Source organism: Euprymna scolopes, chromosome 23, assembly GCF_053919585.1.
Source record: "Euprymna scolopes isolate OS-2025 chromosome 23, ASM5391958v1, whole genome shotgun sequence".
Classification (NCBI taxonomy): Eukaryota; Metazoa; Mollusca; class Cephalopoda; order Sepiida; family Sepiolidae; genus Euprymna; species Euprymna scolopes.
In genome coordinates, this window is record NC_136504.1 from 46543956 (window position 1) to 46571899 (window position 27944).

Consider the following 27944-nt stretch of genomic DNA (forward strand, 5'->3'; position numbering starts at 1 on the left):
AATAACACTTCTCAAATGCACTTGTGATGTTAGGTTGTGTAAAGGTGTTAACTTTGATCAAAATCGCCTGTCCCTTCTTTCATCAGATTTTATCGATTATTGATTATGATTACTTCCGATACAGAACCTATCTAAGAACACTTCCAGAAACAAAGTACATTTGTGTGAAATTTCATAGAAATCGACCAACTGTTGCAGTGTATAGGAATCTCTCTCTTTTTTTTTTAGTCAACGCAATTACCCCGGTAGTACTAGCCCGGTTGTACAATATGCTTAAACATATATATTATTAAAGTATTTGTAAAACAGGCGCAGGGATGTTACGATTGGGCAGAAGTTGGAGTTTGGCCGACAGTGCGGGCTGCGGGACCTATTAAATTGGAGACTTTTTTTTTCTTTTTTTTTTTTTGGACCCTGTCTAGGAGACTAGTAGTAGATGCACCAGCCGAAATGTGGCAACAACACATGGTTTAATTGTGACTTTATTAAAGATATAGGATAATGTAAGTAATCCTTCGTTCAGGGAAGAAAAAATCCTTCTAGACAGAGGCAAATTTAATTTCTGTCCAAATACAGTGACTCTCTTGCTAGTTTTTCCCCCTCTCATATTAAAAATTCAACTCGTATCTTACTTTGTCCTCTTGGGGGAAGCTAGTAAAATAGGGACGCATCAAATTTATTTTTTTTTTTATAAAAATTTTGAAATATTAAGATGTAAATCGATCACCCCCTCCGCCTTCTACCGCCTCTCAGCTGATAGATCCGTGATATACCGCGTTTGTACGACGTGGAGAATTGTTTATGTATGAGGCGAATAATTCGTATGTTTTCAGTTCCGTCTCGTCAGGTTGCCGGCAGTGGGTTGTGTTGTCGGCTGTTAGTTGTTGCCGTTCGTTTTGCTGCTTCGCCTCGACTCTTCCTACCCCCAGCGCTCGTCAAGTCCGCTTCTTCTTCGTCTTAAGGGGGCCACACCTTCTCGGCCTACCACAAGTCAACTGCTTATAGAGGCACAGTAGCACACAAAAGACATAGACGTACTCTCAACCGTTATTGTCACGGCATTTTAACGCCGCAATTTTGTTACTAACGTCGTAGCAATAATAGGTATTTTGGTACAACGGAGGCGCGTGGAAAAATAAACGAACGAACAAAAAAAAAAACGAATGTCTTCTTTTGTTTTACGAGCACCCCCCCCCCAATAATATTTGACTTATTTATTTATTTAATCTCAAACAAGCCACATTGCAACGAAGATATAAGAGACTACTGGAAATTAGGATCCAAATCTATAAGGACATCGTAAATGGGGAGTTGTGCAGCGAGATGTTTGGTCACATTATATTTAAATTTTTGCATGTTGTTATCGTCGGGGAAACGGAGCAAGAAGAGAATTCTAAAGGCAGGCAATTCGAAGAAAAATGGTAACACACTTTCCGGCATCTTGGGATCTCTACAGTGAAGGGGTGGGATTTTGCTAGTTAACGAGTTGATCGGAAGAATTTGCGCTGAGGGAGTACAAGTGCAACAAGTTCGTCAGAACATATTCCAATGAAATACTTGTAAAACAGGCACAGGAATACAGCATTGTAACGATGGGACAGGGCCTTGAACTTGGTAAACAGTGCGGGGTCTATAAGATTAGAGACTCTCCTTTCTTTACGACCCTGTTTAAGAGGGAGATAGTTTAAAACTTAAATTCCACTAGAAAATTACTTTCGATTTGAAATGCATTTCGACTTGTAGTTTGTTGTTCGCAAGAACAAAAATTGCCACAGCATTCTTTGTTGTCTCTCTCTCTCTCTCTCTCTCTCTCTCTCTCTCTCTCTCTCTCTCTCTCTCTCTCTCTCTCTCTCCTGTAGAAATTGAGGAGGTGGGGTACTGTTGGTATTGCAGCAGATACGGGTTTTATCTCAACAACTCGAACAGCAGCAAGAGTTTTCACTTGGCGATCCTTTTGAGACAGAAGCACGAAGCAGCAATATGGCCGAACCCCCCCCCCCCCGGGCCCGTTTATCACGGACAAATTCCAGGACTCGTACTTGAGCCAAGACGAAATTACATTTTCATCAGTGATTTTATTTTTCTGTTCATCCGGCATGGTAATCTCAGTAATACTACTAGCGTACTACATCTAGACTAGCTATAAGGCAACACTTTTTTTAAGGTGATCGTTTGATTAATGTTATTCATTACTAGCGAGGTGGGGGGGGGCTTTGTCCGGGCGTAAAATACGCTTGAATATATTTTAATTTGTCCAGATTTCGTATGTATTATTATAGAGTCGTGATTTCAAAAGTGAAAATATAAGTACCATCAACTAGAATCGAAACTGAAACTGGTGACGTTACGTCTGTATCAACATGAGACGCATATAAACCGATTAAAAATAAACTAAGATGAATGTACAAAATGATTAACGATTTTTTTCAATTTTGATCAATTTTTGATCCCTTTAAAACAATTGTAACCGGCTAAAGAGCCATAAAAGAACGGCATGTAAAAAAATCCAATCATTTGAGGCCCCGAGCGCCGCTCTGCGACTTTTAATTTCGGAGGAGATAGAGTTTGAAAATATGGAGACAGACAGACAGACATATAGCCGTTTATATATTAGACTAGCAGGGCTACCCGGCGTTGCTCGGGACCGTATAAACAATGAAAAAACAAAAGCAGATATTGAACATATGTTTGATTCTTAGGGGAGAGGAATCTTTCATCTCTATGTATTATTTGTTTTATCTACCCTAGGACTGATATTGTTCATGTTTTATCCCTAGCATAGGTAATTTACAGCATGTATATGAAATTGTTTTACCTTAGGGAGAAGAGAACAGGTAATATACAACATAATGTGTCTATATTACATCCCTGGCAACGCCTAGAAACCAGCTAGAACATGTATTTCAGTCAATCTTTATTATATCCTGGGCTATGCCGGGAAACCAGCTAATCTCTTTTTAGTGACTTGACCACCAAAATACCTCCCTAAGTGTGTCCTTTCTTTTGAACTTATTAGATATAGGTATCTAGAAATGTGTGTGAAATTTTGTTGAATGCATTGTTCACTATGATTTTCTTATTGTTCTTCACAATATCAACTGTAGCGAAATAACACAGTAAACTTAGTGTAGTGTTAGAATAAAGAGCAAAGGAAAAAATTAGAATCATATTTTGTAATTGCAAATCTAAATTTGCTAGCATGTACCAGTATTGGCCAGGTTGTGGAAATTTGGAACTTATAACATATGTAGTGGCCTTTTCCTAGATACCTATTGCTAAAAATTATACTTTCATTTTGTTAGAAAAATCTCTCTTCAGATGCCCTGCATCATTCAAAATAAAAACAAATATTTTTATAATTGTTTCAGTATATTGCTACACAATGTGAAAGTTTTTAACGTTTGTAAAAAAAATCATGAATGTGCTTATATTGCAAAAAAGAAAATATCAGTGCACAGTATTGAAAGTGTTTGAGATTCAAAAGTCTGTAACATTTCTACTAACTTCATAAGATGTCATGTGAGAAACTGAATTGAATATCAAGACATTATCTGAAGCGTTTTTATTTTGGTGTAACATATGTGTTTACAGTGAACCTTAACTTTTAATAAACAGATTGGTATGCAATGACATAGGCTAAGAATCTTTAAAATATATATAAATTGGAAAAATGTGTGAACAAATGAAAAAAAAATGATCCGCTCCACTTGATGACATCAAGCACAGTAATATTTTAGTGAAGAAAATATGAAATTGATGTTCAGTGATTAGTTTGGATGAATGAGAAAATGTAATTGTTTGATGCATAAAAATAACTCAGTTGCTGTATTTGATATTAAGCAGCAAAATATAGTGATTTGAATATTTGGGAAAACATCAAACCAGATTATGTAAAAAGAAAAAAAAAAGATGAAATTAGAAAATATATATTTTATGTTTATGAGTTCTGCCAATCAAAATTTTGTGGCAGAAATTGGGTGATTACCATGCAATTTTATTTTGGTAAAATTCTTAAATTATTAGAATGTTTATTATAATTTCTAATTAGTGACTTGTTATAATCAAAATCCGCCCTAAAGAGTGTCCTTTCTTTTATTAGGTATCAGAGTAGGTATCAAGATTTCTACTTCTATACAAATGTGATATTTCAGATCTGTACATAAAAAATTTGTTGAATATATAGGTTGAGAATTGTTCTGTGTCGCTCTCTCTCACACACACACGCATTCTCACTTTTATAGATATAATAGATAGATTACTCTAGATATATTTCCATATGTCTGAATACCCTATATACAAATTTTCAAATCTGTAGATAAAAAAATTTGTTGAGTATATAGGTTGAAAATTGTTCTCTCTCTCTCTCTCACACACACATTCTCAATTTTAGAGATATAATAGATAGATTATGCTAGATATATTTCCATATGTCTGAATACCCTATATACAAATTTTCTAATCTGTAGATCAAATATTTGTTGAATATATAGGTTGAAAATTGTTCTTACTCTCTCTCTCTCTCTCTCTGGCTACCTCACACACACATTCTAACTTTTATAGATATAATAGATAGATTATGCTAGATATATTTCCATATGTGTGAATACCCTATATACAAATTTTCTAATTTGTAGATAAAAAATTTGTAGAGTGCATAGGTTGAGAATTGTTCTCTCTATCTCTCACACACACACATTCTAACTTTTAAAGATATAATAGATTATGCTAGATATATTTCGATATTTCTGAATACCCTATATATAAAAATTTGTTGAATGTATAGGTTGAGAACTGTTCTCTCTCTCTCTCTCTCTCTCTCTCTCTCGCTCACACACACACACATTCTCACTTTTATAGATATAATAGAAAGATTATCCTAGATATATTTCTATTTGTATGAATACTCTATATACAAATTTTAAAATCTGTAGATAAAGAATTTGTTGAGTATATGGGTTGAGAATTGTTCTCTCTCTCTCTCTCTCTCTCTCACACACACAAACACATTCTCACTTTTATAGATATAATAGATTATGCTAGATATATTTCCATATGTCTGAATACCCTATATACAAATTTTCAAATCTGTAGATAAAAAATTTGTTGAGTATATAGGTTGAGAATTGTTCTCTCTCTCTCTCTATCACACACATTCTCACTTTTATAGATATAATAGACAGATTATGCCAGATATATTGAAATATGTCTGAATGCCCAATATACAAATTTTGAAATCTGTAGATAAAAAATTTGTTGTATACATAGGTTGACAATTGTCCTCTCTCTCACACACACACACATTCTCACTTTTATACATATAATAGATAGATTATGCTAGATATATTTCTATATGTCTGAACACCCTATATACAAATGTTCAAATCTGTGGATAAAAAATTTGTTGAATGTATAGGTTGAGAATTTTTATCTCTCTCTTTTTCTCTCTCTCTCTCTCGCTATCTCACACACACGCATTCTCACTTTTATAGATAAAATAGATAGATTATGCTAGATATATTTCCATATGTCTGAATACCCTATATACAAAGTTTCAAATCTGTAGATAAAAAATTTGTTGAATATATAGGTTTAGAATTGTTCTCTCTCTCACACACACATTCTAACTTTTGTAGTTATAATAGATAGATTATGCTAGATATATTTCCATATGTCTGAATACCCTATATACAAATTTTCTAAACTGTAGGTAAAAAATTTGTTGAGTATATAGGTTAAGAATTGTTCTCTCTCTCTCTCACACACACACACACACAAGTTCTCACTTTTATAGATATAATAGATAGATTATGCTAGATATATTTCTATATGTCTGCCTACCCTATATACAAATTTCCAAATCTGTGCCCAAAAATGTGTGGAATATATAGGTTGAGAATTGTTCTCTCTCTCTCTCTCTCTCACACATATTCTCACTTTTATAGGTTATATAGGTTGAGAATTTTTTGCTCTTTCCATCACTCACATTCACACTTTTATAGATATAATACATAGATTATGCCAGATATATTTACATATGTCTGAATACCCAATATACACATTTTCAAATCTGTAGATAAAAAATTAGTTGAATATATAGGTTGAGAATTGTTCTCTCTCTCTCTCTTTCTCTCTCTCTCACACACACATTCTCACTTTTATAGATATAATAGATAGATTATGCTAGATATATTTCCATACGTCTGAATACCCTATATCCAAATTTTCTAATATGTAGATAAAAAATTTGTTGAATATATAGGGTGAGAATTTTCCTTCCTCTCTTTCTCTCTCTCTCTTTCTCACACACACACAAGCTGAAAATTGTTCTCTCTCTCTCTCTGACTCTCTCTCTCTCTCTCACACACACACACATGGTCATTTTATAGATATAATAGATAGGTTATGCTAGATATATTTCTATATGTCTGAATACCCTATATACAAATTTTTAAATCTGTAGATAAAAAATTTGTTGAGTATATAGGTTGAGAATTGTTCTTTCTCTCTCTCTCACACACACATTCTCACTTTTATAGATATAATAGATTATGCTAGATATATTTCCAAATGTCTGAATACCCTATATACAAATTTTCAAATCTGTAAAGATAGAATTTGTTGAATATATAGGTTGAGAATTGTTCTCTCTCTCTCTCTTTCACACACATTCTCACTTTTATAGATATAATAGATAGATTATGCTAGATATATTTCCTTATGTCTGAATACCCTATATACAAATTATCAAATCTGTAGATACAAAATTTGTTGAGTATATAGGTTGAGAATTGTTCTCTCTCTCTCTCTCACTCACTCACTCACTCACTCACTCACTCACTCACACACACACACACATTCTACCTTTTATAGATATAATAGATTATGCTAGATATATTTCCATATGTCTGAATACCCTGTATACAAATTTTCAGATCTGTACATAAAAATTAGTTGAATATATAGGTTGAGAATTGTTCTCTCTCTCTCTCTTCTCTCTCTCTCTTTCACACACATTCTCACTTTTCTAGATATAATAGATAGATTATGCTAGATATATTTCCATATGTCTGAATACCCTATATACAAATTTTCTAATCGGTAGATAAAAAATATGTTGAATATATAGGGTGAGAATTGTACTTACTCTCTCTCTCTCTCTCTCTCTCTCTCTCTCTCACGCACACATTCTCACTTTTATGGATATAATAGATAGATTATGCTGGATATATTTCCATATGTCTGAATACCCTATATACAAATGGTCAAATCTGTAGATAACAAATTTATTGAATAGATAGGTTGAGAATTGTTCTCTCTCTCTCTCTCGCAACCTTACACACACAACCACACGCAAACATTCTGACTTTTATAGATATAATAGATCGATTATGCTAGATATATTTCCATATGTCTGAATACCCAATATACAAATTTTCAAATCTGTAGGTAAAAAATTTGTTGAATATATAGGTTGAGAATTGTTCTCTCTCTCTCACACACTCACATTCTCACTTTTATAGATATAATGTATAGATTATGCTAGATATATTTCTATATGTCTGAATACCCTATATACAAAGTTTAAAATCCGTAGATAAAAATACGTTGAGTATATAGGTTGAGAATTGTTCTCTCTCTCTCTTACGCACACACACACACACACACACACACACATTTTCACTTTTATAGATATAATAGATAGATTATGCTAGATATATTTCCATATGTCTGAATACCCTATATACAAATTTTCAAATCCGTAGATAAAAAATGTATTGAATATATAGGTTGAGAATTGTTGTCTCTCTCTCTCTCTCTCTCTCTCTCTCTCTCTCTCTCTGGCTACCTCACACACACACACACATTTTCACTTTTATAGATATAATAGATAGATTATGCTAGATATATTTCCATATGTCTGAATACCCTATATACAAACTTTCAAATCTGTAGATAAAAAATTTGTTGAGTATATAGGTTGAGAATTGTTCTCTCTCTCTCACACGAAACTGTGCGCTCGGCTTCTTCCCCCCCTTCCCACCCCAAATGCTTGGGAAACTGTGCACTGTTTTTGTTGGTTTTCAAGCTGCCTCTTCCCCCCCCCACACACACACAGTTTAACAGTAGTAGGAGGTCAAGAGAAAGAGGGTGAGAGAGAGAGAAGAGTAAGTTGGTGAGAGAGAGAGAAAAGAGAAAGAGGGTGTTGGTTTTATATTTTTATTATCGTCTAATATTTTGAAAGCTGAATTTCTAATAAAATGTGCATCTATAGGAGATAATGCCTGGGAATGTGTTCCCCCCCCCACAGTTTAACAGTGGTGTGACGTCAAGAGAAAGAGGGTGAGAGAGAGGGAAGAGTAAGTGGGTGAGAGAGAGAAAGAGAGAGAAAAAAAAGAAAGACGGTGTTGGTTTTGTGAAAAAAGTTGTTATTTACAATTGTTCGCATTCTTGGCCTTTTGGTCAAGATCAAAGTGTAGTATCTGTTCTTCAGATGCTGCACTTCTATTTCTTGTTCTCTTTCGGTGGAGGAGAAATCCTCCACGACTGAGACAATTTTTATTTTTGTACCTTTTCTCCACGTTAAAAAACGACCCTGGTGTCTAACTCTGTCCCGTGGGGAGGCATAGTAAATAGGTACAATTGTTCGCCATTAGTGGATGTTGACGTCACGTCACGTGACATGACTAAGCGTTTTTTTTTTTTTAGTATGAATAACATTTTTTGTTTTAATTATAAAGTCTACACTTAATTTTATAGAAAATGATGTATATATAATAGAAAAAAAAAAATTACTGGTTTTGTTGGATTCAAGTGGATCCCCCCCCTCCACTTTAAGAGATAGCAGGTCACGTGGTAATATACAAAATGGCTAGCGTAAATATAAAGATCGGTTTTTTTATCGACGAATATTTTGAAAGCTGAATTTTTTTTTATTCCTGTACATTTTTTCCTGATATTTTTCGTTAAAACTCTTGTATAAATACTATTTTTAACCAGTTAAATACGTTGGAGACATTGTCATGGAGTTTAATAATCTCTAGAACAAAGCAGAAGAGAAATTACAAAAGTATCGGTAAAACAAAGTGTTTGTTTACATTTGTTCGCCATTACTGGATGTTGACGTCACGTCACGTGACATGACTAAGCGTTTTTGGATTATGTAATATTAACATTAAAATGACAGGTTTTTTGGGGGGCCCCCCTAGGAGAGAAATGATCAGTTCACCCCCTTTTAATGGTCCGTTTGGTGTGGAATTTCGATATTTGTCATGCGGGTGATCAAGGTTCAATATGATACATAATTTGTCAACTTTGGTTGTGTCTGTCAAAAGTTTGAGCTGACGTCACGTCACGTGACACGTATTGAATAACGTTAAAATGACAGGTTTTTTGGGGGGCCCCCCTATGAGAAAAACGATCAGTTGACCCCTTTCTACTGGTCCGTTTGACGTGAAATTTCGATATTTGTCATCCGGGTGATCAAGGTGCAATATGATACCAAATTTGTCAACTCTGGTTCCGTCTTTCAAAAGTTTTAGCGTTACAAACAAACATACATACATACATACATACATACATACATACACACCGATTTTTGCCTTTTATATATATAGATGAGCAGCAGAAACCTCATTAGCTGTTGTGTTCTTGTGTAGGAGGGCACGTCAAGCGTGGAGACAATTATCTGTCTCCTCCTCATAAACTTTATAAATTTGAGATTCGGGTACTTCCACTGTGAATCCGATCTTGCCAGTTTTTTTTTTTTTTTTTTTTTTTTTTTTAGGGGGGGGGGGGCACATCTCACTATGGTGAAATTTTGTGACATATGTATATCTGGCCTGCTCTTAACTAGAGGCATTTTAATTAGTGTTCGGGCAATTAATCTGAGTCAAGAATCGAGGAGGAAAAAAAGAAAAGGGAAACCGTTTTGGATATCGGAATCTGGGGAAAATATGGTATCGATATCTATTTTCCGATGCCAAAAACGATTCTTTTTTAAAAATTTTTTATTTTTGTTTAAACCCTAATTTTCCTTTGCTGGTAATGATAAAGTGATAAATACGAAGGTCGTGTCAAAAGTAAGGCCTATTTTTTTAGCTAATAAACTAAAACGTTGAAAAGCTACTAAGACTGGAGTGATAGCATTAAAACGAGTGACTTTTTGAGCTGCAGAATTAATTTCTCTCATAGTCACCACCATTTCCGATGCACCTTTGTCAGCCTCTTTGGATGCCTCAGTCATACTAGATTGCACTTTGTCACTCACATCTCTGTCATCACTCTGAAAACGATGAAAACCTTCAACAGGTCCCAGTGAATGTTGATTGTTTCAATTTTTTCTACGTGGAGCAATTCAATGACACACCTCTGCTTCTGAGGCAGGTCCATGATACGGTTTGTTTTCTTAGTCTCACACCGTCGATATCTGCAACAGAGAGATTGCACTTTGAGATTAAGATTGCATAAGTTCAGTCATCAAAACAATAATTTTTATTCCGTCAGAAAGGATTGGAAAAAAAAATAGGAGGCATTCCTTTTAAAACGTATTTCGTATTTATTGATCAGTTCGAATACTACACTTCATTTGTTCTATCTTCGATTGGTGAAGAAGTGAAACAATTTTTCCCCGATTCAGAGTGCCTCGTTTGGACAGATGGATTTATTTCACATTAAAAACGACTTTTTGTCTAACTATGTTCTCGTGGGGGAGGGGAGTAAATAGAGACTCCCCCACGTGAGTTGAAGAGTATTTAAAAAAAACAAAAAAAACTGGATGTCGAGAGTCAAATTTCTTTTCAATAGGTTCTCCGCATTTGATTTGAAGTTTTTAGTTGAATTTATCTTGAAATAGTAGCCCCATCCTCGTTTCTTATCTAACTTTTTGAACTTTACTTTAACTTAATTAAAAAGGGTGTTTATTTAGAATGAAACCTATAAAAAAGATTTACGAAAACTAGTTTTTCATATAGAAAATAATTTTTTACGATTTTTAGCCATTTCAATAGAAAACCGACCTTAGCATATAAATGTATATTTGTATGTGCGTACTAAAACACGTTACACCTGCTGAGTTTTTTAAAAAATGTTGACCCCTTAAGTTATTTTTACCGACTAAAACCCCAGAAAAAAAAAAAAAAAAAACCGCGAGCGCATGCGCGCGTGCACACACACACTCACAATTATTTGACCTGCCTCGCATCGCTCTGCGACCTTGGGTCTTGGAGGAGATGCACTTTGAAAAAATGGAGACAGACAGAATATACACGCAGACATAGTGAGTTTTATAAATTAGATTCATGAGACAACTTCATGTGTCTTTTCTTACGTCAGCATAATTTCAATGACTAAGCATTGCATTTTTTTCTTATTGTTAATCAGATATTTACTGAATTCCAAAATGCTATACTATAAATTCAAGAAAGATATTTCAAAATACTATTTTTTATTTTATTATCGACCGTTCTTTTATTTTATTATCACCGTTCTCTGTTCTATTTTGCTCGGGCAGAAAGCTGTAGCTAATTTCACCCTCTTTGCATACCTCACATAATAAGCACACACCTCTTTCTATTGGCCAGCTTGCTGATATGACGCATTGGCTCAGCTTAATATTTATAAATTTGTTTCAGAATTTTTGAAGATTGATAATTTAGATTATTCGGACTACTGTTCTCATCTTGGATGTTATTCTCACAATGTTTCGGTCAGTGTAACCTTTGACCTGTTTTACGTGTTACATACAAGGGTCGGTAATCTCAGTGGGTACTACTCTTTTATCTCACGTTATTTGCTGTGCTTCAGATTTATATATAAACAAGAAATGAAATATTGGCGGCCGTTTCCAATAAGTGAATACTATAAAATATTTTCCGTGATAAATGTTGGGAGAGTGAAAGTACATAGTAATGAATAAGTAAGTTACTCTCTCCTACATCCTTTAAGTATGAATTGTGTGGGAGAGTGACTCTGCTCAGAACTATTGTAGAAATTTACTAATGTGATTGAAAAGGGATAATAATTACTGGGGAAAAAATACATCAAATATTCGCAGGTAGTGTGAACAGTTTGGATTTAAGTGTGACGCCTGTGTTTCTATTCCTATAATGCCTTTTTGTAGAGGAGAAAACTCGAGATTAGTTTATTAGTATAGAAGAAGATAGATAGAGGAGAAGAGAAAATTAACAAAATGGCGTTTCGCAACTCAAATACTCAATCGAAGGAAAGAATTTAATTTCTTTAATAATAATGATAAAGATACTTGTGCAGTTTATGGTCAGTGATGAAATAATTTTAGAAAGCCATTTTGAATATAAAGAGGGGGGGGGCTTGTTAAACTAGTATGTACTTTTAACTGACAATTTAATAAACAGAAGATACTGTAAAAATTGAATTTAATTTGAAAATCTAATATAAAATACAGAACGGTCCATAAACTGCACAAGTATCAAAATATATTTTTAAAATATGGGATTGTTTTCCGTACACGTTGGTTACCGGGTTATTTTATTTATTTATTTTATTTTATTTTTTTTGAATTATTATTTTTTTCGCTATAACATGTATTTTCTAAATTTAGAATTTTATTTAGCGAATTTACCGGGATGTTATATCAAGAAGCTCCGATTTTTCTCAGGCATATATCTACCTTGTTAGTCTCAGTTTCCATGAGTTCGTCTTGGTATGTTCTGTTGTGCTATTCTCAACTTACCTGCGGTTGGTCGGTATTATCTGTCTATGTGTGATTCCTGATCATTATTATTGTCAATTTTGTTGTTGCCACTACTACTGCTATTAATACCACTTTTTTTCTTCTTTTTCACAACTGACGTTAAATTGAGATCTGCAAAGGAGCAAACATTAATATAAAGTAAAAAAAAAAAAAATCTTAAATAGTTTCAAGTGTCCATGTTGGATTCCATGGAAAACAAATCCATAAATTGAACAGTAAAAGAATGTTTAAATAAAACATAATTCCTCGGGAGGAGTGACTGAAGGAACACGTATATGTGCACAGATATGCGTGCTGCTCGTGTGTATGTGTTCTGTTGTTGTTGTTTTTTTTTTTTTTTTTTTTTTTTTTTTTTACTCACTAACTTTTGTGTTATACGGAAATATATACATTGCTATTTATTGTAAAGTGGATGATAAATGTGTATTGCAGAAGGTCAGAACAACATCGGTACCGTCGGTTCCAAAACTAAACAAAGGGGATCAATATCTTGTCTCCTATGTTGAACTCTCATCAGCCTCTGTTTATGTCTATCTTCCTGGAAAAGAGGCTGATGAAAGTCTAGCATAGAAGGCCAGATGTCGGTCGTCTTAATTTGGATTTGAAACAAAGATAAGAACAGTGTATATGTGTACAGATAGGTGTGTATGTGTTGTTTTTTTTTTTTATTCACTAACTTTATATTATTCTAAAGCTAAATTCATCCACCTTCGTTTCCCTAAGTCTTTTTCTTATATGTTTTAATCACACATTTTAAAATATTTTTCGTGTTGGGATTGAGTTATGTTTGAAAAACTTTAATTCTCCGTAATTTGCGATTTGCTCACCAAGTGACCCTTCTCCTATTGAGTTTCTGCCTATTACTCTCACCCTCTCTCACTGCATGTTGTTTGAATCCTTCCTGCTCTTATTTTAACCACTCCTTATAACTTTTTTTTTGTCATTCTGTGTCAAGAGTCAAAAGTATTAAAACTAATTATCAAACAGAAGATTGGAATAGTCCATTATAAACAGTATAGAAATATCACAAGTATTAATACTATTTAATCTATAGCAAAAGATACAGAAGAGGGGATATAGTGAACAAAAATAAACTAATTTTGGGTAATTTTTTTACTTTCTTTTCACCTTAACAATTACCTTCTTAAAATGACGACTTTATATTTTTTCAGGTATGCTGAAAACGAATATCGAATTTAAATTTTCCTCAAGCAAGTAATTTTCCGGGTATTAAGCAATGCAATTCCTGTATGTTATTACTGGTAGCCATTGTTGTGTGTGCGAGCGCGAATATTTATGACGCGTACAACAATGCCACCAGTAATAACATAAAGGAATTGCATTGCTTAATATCCGGAAAACTAGTTGTTTGCGGAAAATTTAAATGCGATATTCGTTTTCAGCATTCCGAAAACCCGTTTAAGTCGTGATTTTAAAGGTGAGTGTTAAGATGGAAAGTAAGTAAAAATTTACCCTAATTTGAATTGTCTTTTTTTTCTGTAAATTTAACTGGTTTTGCGCACTCGCATTTTTCTGATTTCAAACAATATGTGGCAAAGTTGTCTTGCGGGTTTGATAGTTAAATAGCTTTAATTTACAAGCTCAAAGCTGATTGACGCAGGCACGCAACTTACCTCCCGGCTTGTCCTATCATACGTCATGTGTCAGGCGAGTTAAGCACGTGACGAAGTAAATAAAAAGATTGAACCCATACATTTCGCTATATTTTTCCCTCTATCCCGTACTTGAATCCAGAACTGACAGCACGCGTGCAACACTGTCCCATCAGGAGCCTGTTGGCACTTAAAAGATGACTAAGATCTATCACAACTTAACGAACACACACACACACACACACACACACACACACACACACACACACACACACACACACACACACACACATACACATTTAAACATTCCTTCGATTTCTTTCTAATAATATAATAAAGCAATGGACACTGTCTTTAATAACTTTAAAAAAAATATAATTCATATAACTGAGCAGAGAAGTTTTGATACACTATTTCAGACAGGTGCGATGCATGACACTAACACTGTCGACATTGGAACTGTTCTATATCTCAACTAGACTCTCCCTTGCTCTACAAGAACTCTTAATGTTCACGAAGAATCCTCTATTCCTAAACACATAAAATATCTCGTGTGAATGTACGCTTTTATATTCTTTGTTTTGTTATTTTCGTTTAACATATCTCTCGTGTTTCTGCCATTATGAACAACCCAATAAAAGTGGATATTTTACAAGTGGTGACACCCAAAACGACCTCCATAAAATATAACCCGTGCTCAAAGGGTGACTTAACCGGTCACGTACAGTATCAAATAAAAAAAAAAACAACTCCTATTTAAAAACGATTCTCCGAATGAAATATAGTTTCTATTAATAAAACTATCAAACAAAATCTCGTTGCTAGATATCCAAATTGTTTTTACGCACTATCGGCCACGGCATCATCATTTTGTGTCTATTTTATAATTGTGCATACTTTTTTCCGGATGTTTTTTTTTTCTTTTTTTTTTTTTTACATAGGCATCACCACTTATCAAGGCCAAGAGGCCACTCGAGGATGAGGGTTAAAGAGTGTACAGTAGAAATTGGAAATTATAGTAATCGTTAGTAATGGAGATTATTCGGTAAATTTGTTAACTTATATGGAACGGCTCATCAAAAACTTGTTTACGTTAGACTTGAAGACAACCATATTGTAGTCAGCTGAAAAGCAGAAAAACGGGAGACAATTCCATAGGCGTGCAGTTCTAAGAAAGAAGCTTTGCTCATGGAATCTACGCTTAGGTTTAGGCACAGATAAAGAGTGGGGGGAATTATTGATAGTGTTTACAGCTAGACGAGTGTTTTTTGTGAAAGTTTGGCGAGGGGCGGGGTCATAGAATGGAGCTCAGCCGAGCATCTGCCATGAAAATAACGATAAAGCAGAGACAAACTCGCAACATCTCTTCTGTGAGAAAGAGGTTGCAGGGAAGTGAAAAGGACATCCCCCACAAGGCTACGGTCTATTTTGGACTCTATCAAGGCAGGATAAGTCCTTTCTAGCAGCCCCTGCCCAGATGTGGCAACAGTACTCCATCTTTGGACGTACCTGGCTCTTATATATAGATTGAGAATTGCATCAGCAGTGAGATATCTACTGGATCGATAGAAGGATCCCACCATGTTGCTAGTCGCTTTAATTAAATCAGGGAAGCAAAGCAGCGTTTTTTTGCAATTGTTTATGTTAATTTTATGAGAGACCTGCGTACATTTTTTAAATAGGCGCTAAAATTAAGTTGACCTCCTCCCCCTCCAACATCTTTATTAGTCATTTTTTTTTTTTTAATTAGAAAATCTTACTAAAAATCTGCTTAAAACTTCATATTGCGGAATATTGGAATTTTATTCTGTTTAAATCTTGAAAAAATTGTTTAATTTTTAGAATTCTGTTTTTCTTTTTTTTTTTTTCGTAATTTAACTAATTATAATATATATTATTGAGAAAAAACGCTGATTTTTATTAAACGTATTGATTTATGTCCATTTTTATTTACAACTTCAAGATAAGTAATGGATATATATATATATATATATATATATATATATATATATATATATATATATATAAAACTGGTTCCACCACCAAACTTGTTTGGTGAGGAGGGTGGCTAGTCTCCCTGAAGGATTAAAAACAAGACCTTCTAAAGGACGAATGAACCCTTTTTCGGGGTCAACGGCCAACTAGCACCGTGTGTGTTTGTGTGTATGTATGTGTGTGTTGGGGTGGAGAGGGCTCCCGTAAACCGTGGTGAAGACAACCTTTCTAGGAGAAGCAAATCTCTGATTTAAAAAACCATAAAGCGGGAGACCAGTATCCGCATTAAGCTGGTCTGCAGTTTAACTTGTTGCTGGAACATTTTGAACCGAGAGAGTGACTTAGCTGTCGTACAAAACTAAGACTCTGTAACATATGTGTATAGATACTCCCTCAGGCATTTGTCTATTAAAATGGTCCTGTGGCGATGGAAGTCATTTTTGGACTCATGGACTTTAAGTGTCTGAGGGAGTGGCACTCGTCTGACAAGACGTTGCAATCATATATATATATATATATATATATATATATATATATATATAATTTGATTTAAAATTGAATACCTATCGAAAATTTCATGAAAATCTGATTATTAGTTGATTTTTGCTAGATTTTTTAAACACTGCTGTTCTTACGTCTTCAAAATGATCACTAAGGACAATAATGTAAACACGATTTTGGTCTCGCATTTCCATTATTTTCGTACGTTGTAAAAAAAAATCTTAAAACATTAATTCATTTGAAACTTCTTTTAAATGGCACAAAAGATATGATAATATTAAATTACAGTTACATTGTGTTATATATGCGGGGGGGGGGGGTAAAGCTGTGTCTTGCATTGGAGATAGCTACTATACGCCAAAAATTACGAAAGTCCATTCAGTATTGTTTTCATAAAATAAAATGAAATTTGATCGATAAAGGATTTCTAGCCGGTAATTATTATGATGGCTGTGTTATGTTTAAATTTTGAATGATGTTTCTTGACCTTTAACCTTTGACCTTAATATAAACAGAAAATAGTTGAGACATTTCGTCGTTTTTTCGTATTTAAGAAATACTATATGAATTCGCATAATTTATAGTGTACTCTCTTTATAAAAACCTAACACGTAAGTACATAAACTCTTTTCTCCATTTTATTTTTTTTTACTAGCAGTAATAAGTGTATAAGCACCCCTCTTTTTTTTTTATTAAAAACATTTTTTTTACTATTAATCAAATATTTATTGTAATAAAAAAAATAAAATAAGTGAATGCTAAAAGATCCCGTTAAAAATATAAACATGTTATTTTGAATTATTTTTCTCTAAACTTTTCATTCGCCAATATATTAGTTTTATCTCTTCTTCGCTGCAACCTCTCCACGGACGTGATGTTGTTAGTCTCAGTCTTTTCTGCAAATCAGAATTGTCTGATCTATTTCCTGCTTCCTTTGTTCCAGCTCGTTTGACACGTTGGTCTAGTGGTCTCCATTGATTCGCTTTTTTAATACCCTATGTTAACCCAGCCTCCTATTTCAGTTGCTTCTTTCCAAGGACTGCAAGGTTGTGGGACTCTCTTCTTGCTCATTGTTTTCTTTCTATCTACATCCTTGAGCTTTTCAAGATTAAGGTCAATAGACATCTCTTGTCTTGGCAATAATCATCTTTCGTTCTTGTTAGCTCCTTACATTAAGTGGCTTCATGCCTTGTCTTGAGCGATTTCCATATATATATGGAAATCGCTCGAAACAAGGCATAAATTTATCTATATATCTATAAAAGTGGAATTGTGTGTGTCTGTGTGTACATTTCCCTACCAAACTACTCTGTTAATTTTCAGACTCGAGATTTGACATAAATGTATTGAGATTTGAGAAAATCTTTTTAATCAGTTTTCGGCCGGAAATTTGGCTGTCATGGGGTCAAAGTTCAACGAGTTGACCTTTAAAAACTCTACCAAACCCCTCCATCAATTTTGGGCCTAAACACTTAAAATTTTAGATCTAGGTTACATGGATTGACATGGATAAAACTTTTTAATTTGATTTGAGCCGAAGACCATGAATGTTAAGGGGTTAAAATTATGGTCAAAGTTAAAAACATTTTGACCTCTACGATCTCTATCAAATTACTCAGACAATTTGTGGTCTAAACATTTGAACTTTTACATAAAGTGTATACAGACAGACATAGGGCAAGCTTTTTAATCGGTTTTTGGCCGAAAATTTGGTTGCCATAGGGTCAAAGTTCAAAAGATTTTACCTTTGCGGTTACTAGCAAACTATTCAGCCAATTTGGGTCTAAACATTTGAAATTTTACATAAATGGTATTCAGACATGCAGCAAGCTTTTTAATCAGTTTTTGGGTGAAAATCTTGGTTGCCAAGAGGTTAAAGTTGAAAGAGTTGACCTTTGCAGACTCTACCAAACTCCTATGCCAATTTTGGGTCTAAACACTTGAAATTTTAGATGTAGGTTACCTGGACATGAGTCAAACGTTTTAGTATGTATACATATGCACATACAGTTTTGAATAGTACATAAGCCCGAGCAAAGCCGGGCTGAACTTCTAGTATGCTTTGTCTCAAGCGACAGTGGATAATTATATTTTAAACAATATATATGCTGCTGCTCCCAATTTGGGGGTACCAAATTGGTAAAAGGGAAAATTATTCCCAACTCGCATTTAAGTAAAAATGCAGTTTCGTGTGAATAATTGAATTAATTCAGAAAAGTATCTCAAAATAAATAACACCCCCCTCTCCCCCTTATATATATATATATATATATATATATATATATATATATATATATATAAATGTTGAAATTTTAGATGTAGGTTACTTGGACATGAATCAAATATATCTATATACGTATAAAAGTGAAATTGTCTTCGTGTGTGTGTGTACATTTCTCTATCAAACTACTCTGTCAATTTTCAATCCACAGACTCGAGATTTGACATAAAGGGTATTAAGATTTGTGAAAATCTTTTTAATCGGTTTTCGGCCTGAAATTTGGCTGTCAAGGGGTGAAAGTTCAACGATTTGACCTTTGAAAACGCTACCAAACTCCTACGAGAGAGAGAGAGAGAGAGAGAGAGAGAGAGAGAGAGAGAGAGAGAGATAATACACACACACACATATGTATATATACATAGACACACATACATATCCACCCGGGCAACGCCGAGTCAATATGGCAGAGTGCAACGTAAAAAAAAAATGCTTATGTATCCCATTAATTCAATTGTGAAGTTTGTATGTGATTATATGTGTAAAACAGTGTATTATAAGATACTTAAGTGTTTCTTTTTTTTTTCTTTTCTTTTCTTTTTGTCCCTCTAATTAGTAATTTGCTGTTATAATTGTTTGACTGTTCAATCTCATCGTGATGATAACATCATTAAGATGTTGGGTGAGGCGATGATGATGATGGCGGCGATAGTATGATGTTGGCTGATGATAGCAGCAGCAGCGGCAACCGACTCGCTTCTTAGCAGAACTGACATTGCTTTGTAGTACTTCTTAAAGGGGCCTGCTGCGCTTCATCTCTATTTTTCAAATGCATGTCATTACAGACCTTTTCTCGAAATCAGGTATGGTTAACTCGATCCTAGCATGTGTACTGCCTTCCAGGCCTTAGTACCTTCTTCGGTATGGGGGTTGGGTTATTACCGGTCGCCTGATGAGCTCCTACCGGGAAATGACAAAGGGATTCATTCTTGGCTATTTTGTACCCGATAAGAGAGCCTCCTCAAGAGAGCTGCCCCCTTCCATCTTCCGACCATATTTTGATGCAGTGTCATTAATAGGTACGGACAAAAATGTCGGGGGGGGGGAATAAAAAATAAGGGGCATCATTTTGAAAGCCGGTTTATCATATTTTTCTTTTTTTTTTGTAAGATTCCTGATACTTTCTTTTTATTGTAATTGAAAGATTAAACCCTAAAAATAATGTGAAAAAAGGTAATAATGAAAAATGTTTTCACTGCAACATTCGGAAGCTGACAAATTCAGCTAAATTTTGAAGTTAAATAAATTCATTTTAAAAATCCTTTGAAAAATAAATATTAGTTTTCTGGGTTTATTTCAAAGATAATTAGTAAAGTACTAAGATATTGAATTAAATAAATAAATAAACACCTTGTTTGTACCAAAAAAAAAAAAAAAAAGCTTGATCCCCCCCCCCCCCCGGGGGGCAGCGAAAGATTCTGGCTTCACTCAATCACAACACAAACAAAAGATCGTGTGGATTCTACGAGAGGCCAAAATCTGAAAATGATGCTAGGTAGTTAAAAGGAGGTAGAGAGTGCGGTTTCTTTTTTTACTTTCTTTTTTTCCAGCCGTGCATCCGTACATTCCTATCGGGAACGTTTGTATAATTTTTTACCATTTTTTTTTTTTTTTCATTTAATTATTTTTCTATAATCTTACTTTTAAATTTATTTATTTATTTTTCGAGGTTATATAAAAATTATGTTACGCCGAAAGTTTCACATTCATTCAAGCAAGGAAAATGTTGGATACTTTTATATAAAAATTATGCGAAACATGTAATCTAAAAAAAAAAAAATAGAAATATCTTTTGCAATTATATTTTTTTGTGTGTGGAAATATATAAAAATACATAATTCAATGATAATATCGATGTTCGAGTAATTAATATTTCTTCGAATTCATTAATACGAACTTAAGGCGCTTTTTTTTCGTAATGTTCCTGTAAAAAAAATTATTTTGTTTCGTTTTTTATTGTTACAATTTACGATGCTTTATTTTCATTTAAAAAAATCAAAAATAAATTCATTCTTTTTTTTACTACTGAAAACCATGATGGTGCAACGTAAAGAAGTAGGTCTCGCAGGCGAGCCTCGTTCTAAAATTCGGAAAATTTAGGTAAGAAAAAAAAAAAAAAACGGTGAAGCTACTGAAAAGTAACCCTTTTGAATGGAGATGGATATAAACAATTTTTTTTTTAATTAATTTCTTAATTTTATTTCCAAACAAAATGTAAACATATATAAATAATATATTTTAGAAAATAATTTCTTAATTTTAAATAAAAATTGATTGTAAACATAAAGAAAAGTTTTTGTATATAATTATTGAAAAATATTGCGAAGTGTTTACATGCCTGGTTCATCCCCCGCTAGTACAGTATAAAAACAAGTTGAGCTAAAAGTTAAACAAAACAAAACAATTAAAGAAAGAAAAAGTTCCAAGAAATTTTGAACAATTTATTGCTATAAACATAACGAAAAAGTAAAACATAGCGAACAATTCATTCAAAGGGTCAATAATGGTAGAAGCACCGGTGTCACATGTCACGTGGCCTAACTGTTAAATTTTTTTTTAAATGAAGCTCTGCTGCAGGACCTACTTTCTTTAGTTGCACCACCATAACTTTAGTAAAGGTGTTTTTGTTTGAACAAAAATAGTACATTTCCACTAAGATTTAAATAAAAATAATGGGTTCATTATATTTCGTAATCATTATTTAATAAATACTGAAAACTTCATTAAAATCAATTTCCTGAGTTTTGGTGAATTTTTAAGTAAAGGGAGAGGTGCCCTGTATTTAAGAATTCAGATGATCGATTATCTCCCTCTCAGTACAGACCAATAAGTCTCTTGTGTCATAAGTAAGTTACTTGAATCTATGTTAAATAGAGAAGTAGTCAACCACCTCAGCAAAAATAACCTTCTTAGTGACATGCAATATGGTTTCCGTTCTGCTAGATCTACAGCAGATGTGCGTACGGTTATTTCTCATAGGATTAGTGAATCTATCGATCGAGGTTTCCTTTCTAGGGCAATTGCTCTTGACATATCAAAAGCCTTTGATAGGGTATGGCATAAAGGTCTACGTCACAAGATCTCCAGCTATGGTATAGCTGGAAATGTCTTTTCAATAATTAAATCATTTCTCTCTGACAGGTTCATAAGAGTAGTGGTTGATGGGAAGAAATCAGAAGCTCATAATATTAATGCTGGAGTCCCTCAGGAGTTCATCCTGGGCCCAACTATCTTCCTGATCTACATTAATAATCTTCCAAATCATATCCTTAGATCATTCATAGACATTTATGCTGATGATACGACCATCTATGGCAGCACATCAAAGGCCGTGAATGACAAAGTTCTCTCTGATTCTCTCTCCTCTGATCTTGAGCATGTGGTACAATGAGGAAAAAAGTGGCCCGTTACTTTTAATGCATCTAAAACCAAGTTTCTATCTTTGCATCATCAACATTCTGATCCCCATTTGGCATCAGTTGAAATGAATGGCTCATGTCTTGGGGAGGCTCCATGTTTTGACAAGCTTTTGGGCTTGACCTTTATTCCTGATCTGAAATGGAATACGTACATCAAAACCATTGCCAAGGTTGCTGGAAAAACGATGGGATCCTTCTATCAATCCAATAGATATCTACCTGCTGATGCAATTCTCTACCTATATAAGAGGCAGGTACGTCCAAGGATAGAGTGTTGTTGCCATATTTGGGCAGTAGCTGCTAGGAAGACTTATCCTACCTTGACATAGCTCAAAATAGACTTTGTAGGATGGATGCCATCATGGGGGATTTTCTCTTCCCTGCAACCTCTTTCTCACAGAAAAGACGTTACAAGCATGTCCCTTTATCGTTATTTTCATGACAAGTGCTCGTCTGAGCTTCAATCTTTGCCCCCCCCCTCTCGCCAAACATTTACGAGAAACACTCGTCTACCGGAAAACACTATCAATAATTTCCCCCCACTCTTTATCTGTGCCTAAATCTAAACGTAGATTCCATGAACAAAGCTTATTTCTTAGAACTGCAAATCTGCGGAACTCTCCTCCGTTTACCTGCTTTTCAGCTGACTACAATATGGTTGTTTTCAAGTCCAATGTAAACAAGTTCTTGATGAGCAGTTCCTCTTAAAGTAATCCAATTTATCAAATTTACACTTCTAACGATTACTATGATATTGCCCAATTGACCACTGTGCACTCTTTAACCCTTATCCTCGAGTGCCTCTGGGCTTTGATAAGTTGTGACTCCTTTGTAAAAAAATATAAATAAATTGAAAAAAAAGCATCGGCTATTCATTTTGCACGTACCTAGTGATTAACGTAAATGGATATCGTTGGTGTAGGTTCGACAAAGATAATTACGCACTGGTTAATTCCTATTTTAGTCGCCTAACTCATGTAGAGCGAAATGGATTTCGGCATTTACTTCTAGATAACTTTTCTTTTTACTCAAACCATGTTTTAGTAAAATTTAAATAAATAAATGAATAATAAATATGCTAAATCAAAGTGATAACTCCTCCGGAAAAATATAGTCGACATTTTTGGCAAATAAGTCGATAAAGAGGCTAGCTAAGAAAAAAAACGATAACGCAGGTTCATAACATTGTTCTTTAACTAATAACAATCAGTACAATGGTTTTGGACTCCTAGTACATATATACATACTTACATACATGCATACATGATGGCTGCTAACGTGTTTATTTCAAGTACGGCCAATGTAGTGGAAAGCTTGCAGAATTGGAAGGTTTAAGGCCCAACTCACAGAATTCTAAAATATCCCATTCTGTCTCTTCCAGTATTCAGATTGTTGATTCTGCGAAGGTTAAAACTTCGACTTTTAAGAGTTCGACTCTGAAACCTATGAATTCGACTCCGAAACCCTTGATAAAGAGCGGTATAAGTAATCACCCCACGGGACGTGTTTAACGTCTCATGCGACTTGCACAGTATCATCCTCCGTATATCAAGAAATGAGTTTAAAACACTCCTCCTCATTCTTTCTCTTTCATTTCCTCTGTTTGTCTTGTTACTCTTTCTCTTTTTTTATTGTCTCTTTCTCCTCCTTTTCTCTTTCTTCTTTTCTCTTTTTCCTTTTTTTTTTACCTTTCTCCCCCTTCCTCCTCTTGTTCTTTGTATTGCTCCTCCTTATGTTCATTTTCTTCCTCTTCCTTGTTTTTCTCCGCCTCGAAAACGACCATGTTATAGTCAGCTGGGAAGCAGTTCTGCAGTATTGTGTTCCACAGAATATCAGTTCGAAGGTGGTGGGGGGGGGGAGCTTTGCTCATGGAATTTGCGTTCAGTTTTATGTACAAGTTGAGAGTGACGGAAATTGCTGAGTGATTGTTGCTCAAAATGTTAGTAGATAATCAATATTTGATTAACGAGGAGTGTGATTGGAAGAAGATGGCCGCTTACGGATAAGTATTGTTGACCTGTCAATGCAATCAGTGATATTTGTTTGGTCACCAAATATCGATTATCATGGAGGTGTCACTTAGTGTAATGTTTATTGGAATTGTAAACCGAATTTCGACAGATGTTGCTTGTGTTCATTAAGATTTAACGCCCTCCTTCCGAAAAAGACACAAGGTGAATCATCCCTACAGTTAATTAATGCTGAATAAACAGATTAACACACCGGTTCCTGTTAGACGACCGAAGTTAAGCATCGTTGAGCCTGGTCAGTACTAAAATGGGAAGCTGTTGGGGAATACAAGGTGGTGTATGTGCTCTCCGTTTATCTCGATTTTGTTTCCAGTCATCCTGGACATCTCCTTGCCACTGGAATCAAGTAGTAGCTGCTAGGAAAACCTTATCCTGCCTTGACAGAGTTCAGCATAGACTTTGTAACCTAGCGGGGGATGCTCTTTTCTCTTCCCTGCAACCTCTTTCTCACAGAAAAGACATTGCGAGCCTGTCTCTGTTTTATCGTCTGAGCTTCTATCTATGGTCTCCCCTCGCCAAACATTTACGAGAAACACTCATCTAGCTGAAAACACTATCAATAATTTCCCCCACTCTTTATCTGTGCCTAAACCTAAATGTAGATTCCATAAACAAAGCTTCTCTCTTAGAATTGCACACCTGTGGAATTCTCCTCCGTTTACCTGCTTTCCAGCTGACTACAATATGGTTGTTTTCAAGTCCAACGTAAACAAGTTCTGTATGAGCCGTTCCTCTTAAGTAATCTAATTTACCAAATTTACACTTCTAACGATTACTATGATATTGTCCCATTGACTACTGGTCACTCTTTAACCCTTATCCTCGAGTGGCCGCTGGGCCTTGATAGGTGGTGACTCTTACGTTAACAAAAAAATTTCCATTACAAACGATTACTACACTATTGTTCCAATGACCACCATACACACATCAACCCTTGTCCTCGAATGGCCTCTGGGCCTTTATAAGAGGTGATGTTTTGAAAGATAAATAAATAGATAAATGCGAAAGTTGGGCCCATCTGACCAACATTTCATCTCATTAACCTTGCGGTTGTAAAAAAGCGTGAACGCGAATGCCGAGCCATGCGCAAAATGACGTTGCCGTAAGGAAAAAGAAAAAAGACTATAAAAAGAAGAGAGATGTTTGAGAACACAGAGGTCAGAGAGATTGAGCCCGATCACGTTTTATTCAAGGAAAGTACCTGGAAATAAATGTTGTTACAAAAAAAGGAGTTGAGTTATTACTTATGTTCCTGCTACAACGTGTTGGGTCTCCGGTGTCTTCATATTAACGTATGTGTAAACGTACGTAACGTTACATGGTGAGAAAGAAGTAAATAATATCGCGAGTGCCCCCCTCCTCCTCTCAGCCTTGATAAATGACGTTTCATCAATAAAAACAAAACAAAAACAACTCCCTAACTATCACTCGAAGTAATGACTAATGATTGTGATAACAGAATATTCTTTTCATTCTTTCGGCTCTCGGGTATATATCCGACACAGTTAGACACACTTAATCAACCGAGAACCACATCAGTCTATATAAAGACATATAAGATATTAACGGATATATATTCAAGAGTCAAAACAATGGAAAGAATATGCAGTTGTCACAGCCCTAGTAATAACATGTCCATTATGACTTCATCCTGCAATGTCTAAGTCTTAATGAAGAAAACTTTACCCTCATGTAAAGGCAAGTAAATACAAATTTATTTAAAATACTAGTGAGGGGGGGGGTCGTCCGGCCTTGCGAGGTCGTAAAATATGCTTAAATATATTTAAATTCATGCAGATTTTGTATTTATTATTACAAAGCCAATTCTCTATTGATTATTATATTGTACCTAGTGATTTAAAAAGTTTGAAAAAAAAATGACTTGGGTGCCATCAGCTAGAATCGAAACCACAACATTTAGCATTGCAGCTGCGTTCCCTACCATTTGAGCTATTAACAGATAAAGATTTAAAATAAAACCACTTCAAGCTATGAATGAATTTGTGCATGCGCAAAAGTAATAGAAATATATCGACAAATTGAAATGAACATTTTGTATTTTCAACTTGTCAGCATATTTCTGTATGCATTAATTATCCATTCAAACAAAGATTTTACTAGTTATAAAGCATCCTTCGTGTATAATTACTATTTCCTGTAAATTTCAGTGTTGTGTGACCAATAGTGTAAGAGTTTATCGGTTAAATATTTTCACACACACATGCATACATCTGTTTTATTGATATAGACTTTTCAGCCTTTTAAATGGTTTTTTGGATCAAATAATAATCGCTATTAATTCCTAACTGTGCATTGAACAGATACCATAGTACATAGTCCACTGCACCTTATTAAAATGAAGGTCACTACAAAATTTTAACCAGATCAGCACAGTAGTTTTCAAGAAAACTTGGAATGAAACGAAATCTATATATATAAAACAGGCAAAATATGCGTATGTGTTTGTATGTATTGTAAAATCTTTCGACACGGGCGGCGGATCCTGACCATTTCGGTATCGTTTTAAACCCCAGTCTTTCGGACGACAAGTATCAAAAATTGGCCCAAAATATTAATTCCTTCACCTTCAACTCGCCAGTTTTCTAGAAGGAGGGATCGCTTTTTCCGCCAACGTTTTTGCAAGGCATTGTCTTTTTTCGATTGACTAGCCTTAATTTCGACATTCGCGACTTCTGGTTTTTCCATGGACGCATTGGCAAAGATGTCACCTTTTTTTTTTTTTTCATATTCTTTTTCTTCTTTGCGTTATGAGTTCGAGTCTACCTGCCACTTTTTCTTTTCTTTTTTTTTTAACACCTCTCTTCTCCCAAACTGGCTACTGTTGTTTTGATTCTACTTCTTTCTTTTTTTTCTTTTTTTTCTCGAGTTTCCTTACTCCACACACCCGAGCAACGCCGGGTACCCCCACTAGTATAATATAGAAGACATTTTTATTATTCTTAAGATGAGTCCATTCAGTTATCAAAGGGACTCTGTCTGTCCATTTGCAGACCATTATGCTTCAGTTTTGAAATACCATTTACATGAAATGGCAGCTTCTGAAGAATTCTTTTCTTTTTGGAATAATTTCATCTGGTGAGATAAAATGTACTACTTCATTCGAGATTGATTTTTTTTTTTCTTCTTATTGCAAAGATGGTCCTGTCAGCTGAAAGCATAGCACATATTTATCAGATTGTCTGAATCTGTGTTGGCTTATGTTACAATGTAGCCCTACCCCACCCATCCCCCAAAAGTTAGGGGTCAAGTGGAACGATCATATCAGTAGCTGAAGGGGTCTGAAAAGCAATTTTAATTTGAATACCAATAAGGAAGAAAGGGCTGGGAAGGAAAGACCTGAAACCCCATATGAGAAGA

General features: G+C 34.6%; 1 protein-coding gene and 1 pseudogene across 1 annotated transcript in view; both read left to right on the forward strand.

Annotated features, from left to right (window-relative positions):
- LOC145245873 (polycomb group RING finger protein 3-like) overlaps window positions 1-27944 on the forward strand; it is a 189199-nt gene that overhangs the window by 70259 nt on the left and 90996 nt on the right. The gene's annotated exons all lie outside the window — the stretch shown is intronic.
- Window positions 8440-8573, forward strand: LOC145246293 (U2 spliceosomal RNA; annotated as a pseudogene).